Below are 10,705 nucleotides of genomic sequence, written 5' to 3' on the forward strand. Positions count from 1 at the left end.
ACCAAATTTTATGTGTATGGTTGACCTGGCATTCTCTGGGGGTATGCCAAGTTTCGTAGAATTTCATCCATGGGGGGGGTCTAAAAAAAATTAGGTTATGTGTACATTTAGTGACTGTACACTCATTGGCCTGTAGATGGCGGTGCACACATATACACAAGCACACACACACACACACACAGGCACCCACATACTATCGGTATTAGAACGGCCGATACATAATTACAAATTCAGTAGGATTAAAAGAAAGCCAAAATAAATATTCATCATCATCATCATCATGGCTGCATTTCCAGTATTGGCGATAAGTAGTCGTTTGTCCACTAGATGGCGCATCGTTGCAGTGAGACCATAGACTGTAAAAAATATGGACAAAGCGTCTGTGACGTCACCCATAGATTTTCTGAAGAACGGTTATGAAGCCGTTTATGGGGGGTATGGGCGGCGCCATCTTGGAAAACCTTGGGAAATCCTAACCCCGCCCACCTCCTGAGCAAGCCGGTGAACCCGCCTCGTCGTCAGCCGAGCACAGCAGCCTCAGCTAAGCTATCTGTAACGTTAGGCCTACAAGATGGACTGGCACAGACGTTGCTGTAACATAATTTGCTGGTAAGTTTGATCTGCTAACGTGAAGTTCATGTATGTTTCTTAATGCCATGTTCAGACACTTTTTAATTTTGTATGCTGAAAGGTATTCGGGTGAACGGTTGAAAAGTTGAGAATGAAGAGTTGAGTTTGCAGATTCTAGCTTCTAGGTAAAATAAACTTAGCTATCCCTCCCTTGCTGAAGTTACGGTAAAATAACGTAGAGTAGTTTAGCGTTACAGGTTCAGCAACTCATACTGACAAAAATGTATCTTTGCCTTTATTGTTTTGTGATTAACGTTAGCATCTCATATCCTCAGTGGCAGCCATCATTGTAACGTTAATTAATTTACGATAACATCAGCCAGCTCGCTGTATTCTGTCAACGTTTGGTGTGAATTGATAACAAAATCGTAGTAGGGTATTAGTTAACTTGTACATCATGAATTCATTTTGATTAACTCTTAATATCACGTTTTGAAATCGCTATATTGCTCTAAAGTTGTCAGTGGTAGCTTGGTCTAAGATGACATTGAAATTTCTCATCGGTGGCCATTTCACGATCCAGCGTTCATGTTCGGTTAGCTTTCCTTATTTCCCCTTCTTGTCAGGCTATTATCAAAACGTTAAATCCAGTTAGTGTCCGGTGTTTGGCATAACAATGCCAATATTAGTGTAGTTTGTCACTGAAGACCCATTTCAAATCGCACAATAGTACTACAGCATTGTACAATAACTGTACTTTTGTTGATTACAACAAGTAGTGTTGGTTTGCCTTATTGTATTATCTTGTAAGATATATAGGTACTAATGAAAAGTTTACCTTTCTATTTTGGCAGTTCGCCATGGGGAGGAGGTGGCAAGGAGGTCCATGGGCTCTAACCTGGGCCTAGAGGTCCAGGTGAAGTGGTTTGGCTGGGGTGTGGTGATATTGAACCCATTGAGAGTATACAGTACGTTTCACTTTATGTTTATTGATGGACTGTTACACCTACCCTTTACTTATGCCAAACCCATTTCTGTTCTTTAAATATCAGAAAGCAAACTTACTGTTGATTGCACTGAACTTGCACTTGGAAATGTTTATGGAACTTTTCTGAACTGTGAATTACATTAAAACTCATGCCAAACCAATTTGCCTGTGCTTTCAAAAACATTTATACAAATCCGTCAGCTTCAGTCAGTAGGTTGAATTGAAGACCCAGATGCAGAAGTAAAGGTGATTTTTTACTTGTATATCTTGAGCATTACAGGTAACCACTGAATTTGTGAAACTAAAATAACAAAAACTAATATGTACTAAGCTAGTACATAGTCAATACATATTAGATCACTTTAAAGACACAGATGCAAATGCTGTAAATAAAGGTGAACAAAGTCCTTGAAATCAGAAGCTGCCACTGCTCAATGACTTCTGCCCCATCTGGTAGGATTTCAAAATGTTCCAGATCTGAAAACAGAAATATTGGTATATGTCACATCCTTGAACTTACTGTAAACTATGAACAAGTGCTCACAAATTAAGCTAAAAAATTTTTTTTTTATGTGGCAATCATAGACTGTGGAGGCAATGTATGACAACAACGAAGTAAGATTTGCAGACTCACTCCCAATATTTATAATGAACAACCAACTCACAGAACACTTAGCTGAATGGGGACAGGACACGCGTATTCAACTATTGCACATGCCCTGTTTACGCGGGCAATAAGCAAAAACAAATGTGGTGTATTTAAAGTATTGTAGAATAAATATTTCTTGTATTTTTGTGTTTTCAGTGAAACAGTGTAAGCTCATATCTACACCCTATTGAGGTAGTTATTAACAGTTAGGCCAAGGTCCAGTCAAACAGTAGCCAGCCACTGGTGCCATATTGTTTAATTATGCAATCTGTATCCAACCAAAACCTGCTGATTTGAAGGCATAATACAACTACTTTCCGTGTGTGACTTATCAAAAGATGCTAATGATAAATTATTTTGATAGTTATTGCACAGGACTGCTCAAAATAAAAGGCCACTCTAAATGTCTGAAATGCATTCATGTTTGTTCAGTATATGGTAACGATGTCTGGAATATACAACCAGTAGGTTGCTCCAATTAAATGTATGAAAAATGAAAGAAAGTCAAAGTACCATGGACTGCACAGACAAGAATTGAAGTTAGGAGTCCAGAGCCCTCTCCAGCACCCAGCCTGTCTGGATTACCTACAGGGAATCTTTGCATAGACAAGAAGTGTTCGTTCAAATTTGTGTTTAACAAATAAATGGCATCAATAAGAGTTTCAAACGTCAGTTATAACTATCGCTTGTTATCACAGCTCCATGTTCAAAGTATACGGTCAATGGTTCATAGCGGTTCACAATTTTGCCTCAGCTAGCCGACAACAAGCATTTTAATGCTTCGGCTGAAGTTTTCTTATCTTAAACGTGACAACCCAAAGACTGTATAAATTGTCAATGGACTAAGCATTCCCACAGAGCGTATTTACAAAAGGTTTTTTGACGAAAACTTGCTTTGTTGCCCCAGTATGTTTGTGAACTAACGTTAACTTTAGAGCTGTCTGTTCATTGACTAACACCTGGCTAGTATGACCAACGTTAAGCTAACTCATAACGGGAGCACAATGGTTTTCACTAACGTTAACTTTATCAAGTTAACTAAATGTATGTGTGTGCTTCTGCCATTCGGTCATCATTTTCAACATTAACTTATTTGAGGCGATATGATGCTAACGTAGCCTAACGTTAGTGCCCACTCGATGCTAAATAATGCTAACATCTAGTGCTACGTGAAATAGTAGTGGAATGAATGTCACTTACCTGAAAAAACTGGAACGAAGTCTTCTGAAAGTGTCGGTTAGTAGGCTTCAATAAGTAGCTTAGCAAACCATTTTATGTCAGCTTTTTGAATAAAGATGTTCAGAAAGGATGTGGTAACTGTGTATAATCATGGCTGAGACGTCAAAGTTTCAGGGTTTCCACTTTCCACTCAGCTGGCAACTTCTGCTGCTGTATGCCTCGACGTCAGCCGTCAATCAAGCCGACCACGCCCTTAATTATTCATATATTTTATATCTAAATGTGATCTAAACTAATGAGTTAGAAAAAAATTCACCCCCCTCACAGTTGTCAGGCACTGGGAAACTACCAAAAAGTACAATAAAAGTCCATGGCTTTAAAAACATGTATTTACGCTGTGAAAACGGACATTTTAACATGGGAGTCTATGGACATTTGCTCGCTTTTGGGACCAGTCCCTAGCGGATTTTCGATGTATTGCAGTTTTTCGAACTTCCGGGTAGGCTTCATTGTTCAGATTAGAATGTTGCCGCTTGAGTGAGACGTAATTTTGTTGGAAGTTAAAAGTGGGTTGGAAAAAGAATGGACGCTTCCTACAAGGACCGTAGTTTACCGCAGAGAACGTCTAATAAGGATAGGATGATGTTCACATGAAATGTAATTCCCATTTCTTCTTGAAGCCGAAATAAATCTGAGAATGTTTATTGGACATGCTTGTTTTTTACTGCAGGTACGTTAATCTTATAATATCAATAAGGACCTAGGTAATGTTACCATTAGCGTTGGTTGAGTGATGGAGGCCAATTTGATCGATTGCATTTGTAGAAAACTATAAATGCGGTTATACCAAGCAAATTGATAGCAGCACTGTAATTGTATCTTTCGACTGTCATTTGTTGCACGTGCTACAAAAATCATTGTGCAATGGAAGATTTACCAACGTTAGGCCTACACTACACCGGTCTGATTCAGTTTTGCCTATACATGCGTGAGACTGAGACGACTGTTTATTTTGTTTTAAGTGCGTGCAGGGTGTGAGAGGGGAATTGATGTGCTTTGATTCCAGCTTGGTAGTTGTAGTCTGTGAAATTAAAAAGCATGTGTGTGTGAAGTATCCAAACAATGACACCTTCATTTCATTATGGCTGCTTTAGCAACACACCTTAAGCTACTGTGTGGGTCCCATTTACAAGTGGCTACCTGATTCGCGCTTTCCTTGACTCGTGGAGCTGCGTAAATTTTATTACAACTTTTCGCCACGATATGGCAGTTTAAGTCCGCTTGATACTGTAAGGCGTAAGCCATTGGTTTCCAAAGGAGATTTTATTTGTGTCGACAGCATAGCCTATTGACAATTTATGTTGTAAATAGGCCTACCTTATAAGCCTAGCCTACCTGTAGCTTAGGGAAGCTAACAGCTTTCTATTAGGATCTAGTTTGTTAGTTACAGTTTTGTCATAACTCCCTGATGCATTTTTGCATTTAGAATAGCCAGAGCGTGGATATCTCAATCGGAAAATTAAACAATATCGGGTGCCTATGGACTAGGCTGGGTGAACCCAGCCTGATCTGCCCGCTATTTATTTTTTGATTTCTTAAAAGATTGAGCTTGGTCTGGTGAAAGCCAGACTAGCCATGGACCTCAGTTACACAATGCAAGGGAACATGAATCAGCCTATATTTGCACGAACAATAACGGACAACAGCTCTTCAACTTTGGCCAGGCCCATTTGGACATGTCAGTTATTTGCACCACTGGTTAGATGTAAAACAGCATTTCGTTTCAGACTACTGTTACTTAATTTGTGCATTGACAATAAAGTATTACATGAACTAAAGATGACTAAAATCTTATGTAGAAGAAGAAACATTCACAAAAAATCCATCCATCCAAAAATGACCTTTGTTTTTGATAGCTGTTGAAAACGGCATGGAACTGACAGAGATGTTTTTGTTTATAAATAAATAAATAACATTATGCTGATACCTTTTGCTTTTCCCAAATACAATGTAGCCTACAGGTGTAAGTGACCTTTCATCAATCCAGTTGCAATGGATGAACTGTGATGAACTGCCCTACTTGTGACTTTGGCTATTCTACAATCTATTCACCTTTTCAGCACCAGTAGGGTACTCTCTGTGCAGCCGCACACACACACTCAGGCATGCCAAACAAGCATACACAAAAGTTTCAAGAGTGGGGGATGGAGTAAAATAGGGAGACAAATTGAAGTGTGATTTATTTTCGCAGAACGGATGTACAGGACTGAGCGGCGGTAATATTTTGTACCGCTATGCGGTACATCTAGTTCATTTTTATAACATGAAACAGGCTACACCAGAAAGTAGTTAAGTATTTTAAGTTCATTTCCTGATAAGCCAAAGTGGTAAAGGAAGTTGTAGATACAATAATAGTATTATTGTACAATCCAGTGCCATATATGGATAAAAGAACAGTGTGGATTAAAGGAACTTTAATTTGAACCTCGAAAATGTATTACACATAGATCCTTTAAAAAACATCAATAGCAGAGTGCAGTGTTTAAAAATGTGTAGAATGTTGTCACAGAGCTACAGGGCTGTGCTCAAAGCCCTGACAGCAATGCAATTACCTTAGTGCTGTGAGTGAGTGGAGGAGGCTAGGTAATAATGAATCACTCATAAATGTTTATTCAATCACTCATAAATCCAGATGTGTTTTGACAGCTGGCGGCACCTTCATCGGAGGATACAGTATGTGGAGTGTATGTGTGTTTGGGAACTGGGTCAAGTTAAAACTTGATCAAAACTCTCTAATGTCAAAAAAAATCAGGTTTCTAGGCCAAGTATACTTGCCTGTACAAGGAATTTGGTCTCTGCATTTATCCCATCTGTGAATTACAGTAGTGAACACACAGAGCACATGGTGAACACACATGAGGTTAAGCACACACTAACCCGTAGCAGTGAGAGGCCTTGCTACAGCGGCGCAGTGAGGGGTTAGGTGCCTTGCTCAAGGACACTTCAGCCGTGGACGTGGCCATGGGAGAGCAGTGCTCAACCACTTCCCCCCCACCCACATTTTTTCTACTGGGTCGGGGATCGAACCGGCAACCCTTCGGCTACAAGCCCGAACCCCTAACCTAGTCACGGCTGCCCCCATCAAGACTCTCTAATGAAAATGATTTGTTACAGAACATTTTAGAGCATGTAAGAATTACGAGGCATGATGATGACTTGCGTTGTTAAATAACGGAGAGGCCCAGATAGATTTCATCCATAATGACTTTACGTGGTCTGGACAGCAGGAAGTACACTACAGCATAATGCTTATTATCAGTGTCTGAGTGATATTCTGTTCCCCTCCTCATAAACACAATGTTGTCACTCATTCATTGTCACTATCATGCTATTTGATATAACATTATATGCTTCACTTAATGTTGTTTTACACAAGAGGAACAATGCAATATGACTCAAAAAGATACATTATCATCAGTGCCGCTGCTGGCCATTTAGGTGCAATTTAGGGTCCTCACTGTTGAAAGGGAGAAGAAAAAGAATGTTAATATTCAAATTTCCTGACAGGGCACTCTTATCAGACAGATTTCAAGTGTGTGTGTATGTATGTATTATAATGTGTTATGTAACCATATGAATAAATAGAGATTTATTTATTTATAGGATAAAGGAACATTTTTGCTGGTTCTGGACGCTCAGACCTTCGAGGAGCTGGGCAGGGCTGAAGTAGGCCCTACCGGTCAACATCCCGTATGGCTTGTGTCTAGTTGTGAAAAATTACATCAAGTTTCTGAAAATAGTAACAAAGTGATTGTAAAATACTGTAATTAAATTAATTAATTTCAATTATTTTGAATGATAGTTGTTACATTGTGAAGAAAAAACGTTTAATACGCTTTAAAGGTTACATCAGCGATTGCAGGCCCAAAAAAGGCCCAAACATAAATGATCACATTCATCTAATCTTTCCTAACGATCCGCTAGCTGCCTGCCCCATAAGTAGGCTGTAAAAGTTTAATAAAAGAACAGTGTGGATTAGAGGAACATACCTCAAGTGAATTACCTGAGCTTGCATCTCACCAGTTGTCTGCTAAATGCACTTGTGTCGTACTTGATGAGCTTTTTTAAAAGCGAGTCTTCAAGATGAAAAAATCAAATGAAAACATTACCCAATCATGGTCCCTGAGTTTGACAGCACACATGCACACCATTCGCCACAAGGGGGCAGTGTTCACCCACAACACTGTGGCACACAGTCCTTACTCAGTTCATCCCAAAATATGATTGTGTCTGAGGTATTGACTTTCAAAACGTCTCTCACCACAATGCTTTGTCATTGTGTGTGTCTGTTTGTCTCTGTGTATAGGCTGCTATTTATGTGTATCTCAGAGGTGTGTGTGTGTGCCTGTGTACATGGTTCTGAGATCATTATGAGAGCAAGGGGGATAGAGAGAGCAACCTTGCATTTTCATATCTCCCCAGCATTGCTAAAATTAAAGCGCTCAGATTTCCTGTAATCCCCGCACATCAAACAGGAGCCGGCGCACAGGAGCTTAGCCGCTAGCTAGTGCCACTCCCCTGCCGCCACCATGCCCTGGCAGCGGCAGCAGCAGATACAGTTTCCAGCAAACACAACCACTTTTGTCCCACCTCACAAGCACCATGCTGGATTGACAGCCTCATGCTTGCAGTTATAACACCCGTTTGTTCATGCATCTGTGTGTGTTTGTGTGTTTATGTGCAGGCAGGCAGACAAACAGACAGACTTTATTGATCCCAAAGGGGAAATTGCAATGTTGCTGCAGCATTTCACATAAATCACTATACACACACACACACACACACACACACACACACACACAGTGACAATCAGAGCACGGCGCAGACTCAACATCTTTTCTACACCCTCTCTCTCTCTCCCTCCCTCTCTCTCTCTCTCCCTCTCTCCCTCCCTCTCTCCTGCCCGTCTGGCGCTCACAGTTTTATTTTGAGTTCCCCAGTCACTTGCCGAGCGGCAGACTGACAACACAGGCGCGTGGATGACTCACGGCCGTGTTTGTGTCGCCAGCAGTCACGTTAAATAAAGCGCCACACAAACAGAGCGAGCAGAGCAAAGCATGCTGTGAACCCTGGGCCCTCTCTGAACCTCACACACACATACACACACACACACACACAAGGGAGGGCCTCTACCCTCCCCTCCCCTCTCCACCACCAAGATCTATCTCTCTTGTCTAATATCACTTGTTCTCTCCTTTCCTCCATTCATTTTCCCTCCCTCCCTCTCTTCCTCCATCCCTCCCTCCCTCTCTCTGTCTGCAGTGGGGTCAAATGGTTACAGTATGATAAATATGATGGTGTAGTCAAGGGCTTAACACACATTCACAGCCATGGGGCGTCTGGGGATTGTATGGTTAAGAACAATGTGCACTGGTCTGTGACAGTTTATTACCACTAGAGGTCGCCATAAGCAAGGCTGGGACAATAGTGTACGTGCAGCGTGTACGTGTGCGGTGGACACGCATGGCCATTGTGCTATCCGTTGTATTAGACTGTTCTGTGGCGTTGGGAGACATGCATAATTACTGAGCGGTGGATTAAATATGCATGACTGACTTACTGACTGACTGAATGAAGGAGTGAATGAATGCATGAATGAATGGATGCACGCATGCATGACAGAATGAATAAATTACAGAGCGGTGGGAACAGAGGGGCGGTGGAGAAATGAAAAAATGTGCAGTTTGCAGCTGCATCGGTGCCGGTGATTTTGCTCATTCAATTCCTAGATTTACAGTGTGTTTGTATGTGTGTTCAAGAGTGTGTGCTCACTGTTCAAGTGTGTGTGTGTGTGTGTGTGTGTGTACTTGCATATGTGTGTGCTTGTGTGTCTGTATATGTGTGTACTGTTTGTGTATATGTATATGCTCCTGTGTGTATGTGTGTACATGCATGTGTGTGTGTGTGTGTGAGAGAGAGAGAGAGAGGGAGAGAGAGAGAGAGAGAGAGAGAGAGAGAGAGACACACACACACACACACACACACACACACCCTTGTGCCCTGCTGCCCTGCAAATCCCCCCTCAAACACCTGCACTCAAAGCCCCCTGCTGTTTCGCCACAACTTCAAACAGCTGCCGCCCCGGCAAGAGGAAGCCCGTTTTCCACCGAACCGGAGGGAGAGGGAGAGACAGGGGTTCCCTGATGGAACCCAACCCAACACAACAGACAACACCGAACATTTGAGTATGAACAGGCTACCTATCAATAATCATTTGAATGTAAAACTGGACACTTTTGTTTGCATTGTGTTTGCAATCACATAGATTTCTTCATGTAGTATATTCTCACATATTCCAATGGGCTATAATATGAGGAGGCCAATGTGACACATTCTCATTCAATTCAAGCCAAATAATAAGAAAAAATCTTAATATAAGTTGAAATGAATGAGAGAGTTGCAGGTGGCTAACGAGCACTCTAATTAAACTCTGGGAATTATTTGCAAACGCTCGTCCAGATAATGCCACAGTACCAGCCTAGAAAGGTAGCTCTGTTGTCACTGCCCTTTTTCATCTGTTCCAGCAGCAGCCTGGCGAGGGGAGCCAAAGTCCTTTTAGGCAAGTCCCTCCACTCGGCGGCCATATTGTAGCACTTTTTGGGCACTTATCGGGCATCTATTTTGGCAGAAATGCGCGAGCACAATGTGCATTACGACACCAACCTTGCTCCAGTGGTGAGATCACAACACATGATTGGCTCGATGTATTCACAACACACCACATGATTGGCACAATGTATGTAGGCCTGTCACGATAACAAATCTTGCTGGACGATAAATTGTCTCAGAAATCATTGCGATAAGCGATAATATTGTCGTTCTGAGATAATTTTCTTTAAGCATCTCTTTAGCAATGAAGCGAACTACACTGTCTGTGAGTGTAATCCATTTCGCACTGTCCTGTTTGTACTTTGTTTGTCGACTAAACGCCCCAGTGACTGTGCTCTGTCGGGAAGAGGAAGACGGCCCACTTGTTGTTTTTTTCCCCAACTGGGAAAACTGCAGCGGATGATTGTGTTTTAGATGCATATGCATGTTTGTTGTGTTGCCGCTTTCAATTGCGACTGTTTTTCCAACAAATGCGACACACCGACACACGTTCAGTGGTTCACCACGGGCATTCGGTTTAAATCCGAAATGCTCCCACACTGCAGCTGTCGCGTTTGGCTTAGAAACCAATTCCATCTTTTTTGTCTTTATTAGGCGTAGCCTACTCGAACTCGCAACTAGCTTTCTCTCTGCCTAGTGCCTACCGGTAT

General features: G+C 41.6%; 1 long non-coding RNA gene across 1 annotated transcript; it reads right to left on the reverse strand.

The window, feature by feature from the left end:
- Window positions 1-1,985: 1,985 nt before the first annotated feature.
- On the reverse strand, window positions 1,986-3,635 carry LOC121708893. Its single transcript, XR_006031797.1, has 3 exons — window positions 3,408-3,635; window positions 2,721-2,803; window positions 1,986-2,035 (listed from the first exon to the last, which is right to left on the reverse strand). It is a non-coding gene; the product is annotated as an uncharacterized LOC121708893 (long non-coding RNA).
- Window positions 3,636-10,705: the final 7,070 nt, after the last annotated feature.

The sequence above is a fragment of the Alosa sapidissima genome, chromosome 5 (genome assembly GCF_018492685.1).
Source record: "Alosa sapidissima isolate fAloSap1 chromosome 5, fAloSap1.pri, whole genome shotgun sequence".
NCBI classification, from domain to species: domain Eukaryota; kingdom Metazoa; phylum Chordata; class Actinopteri; order Clupeiformes; family Clupeidae; genus Alosa; species Alosa sapidissima.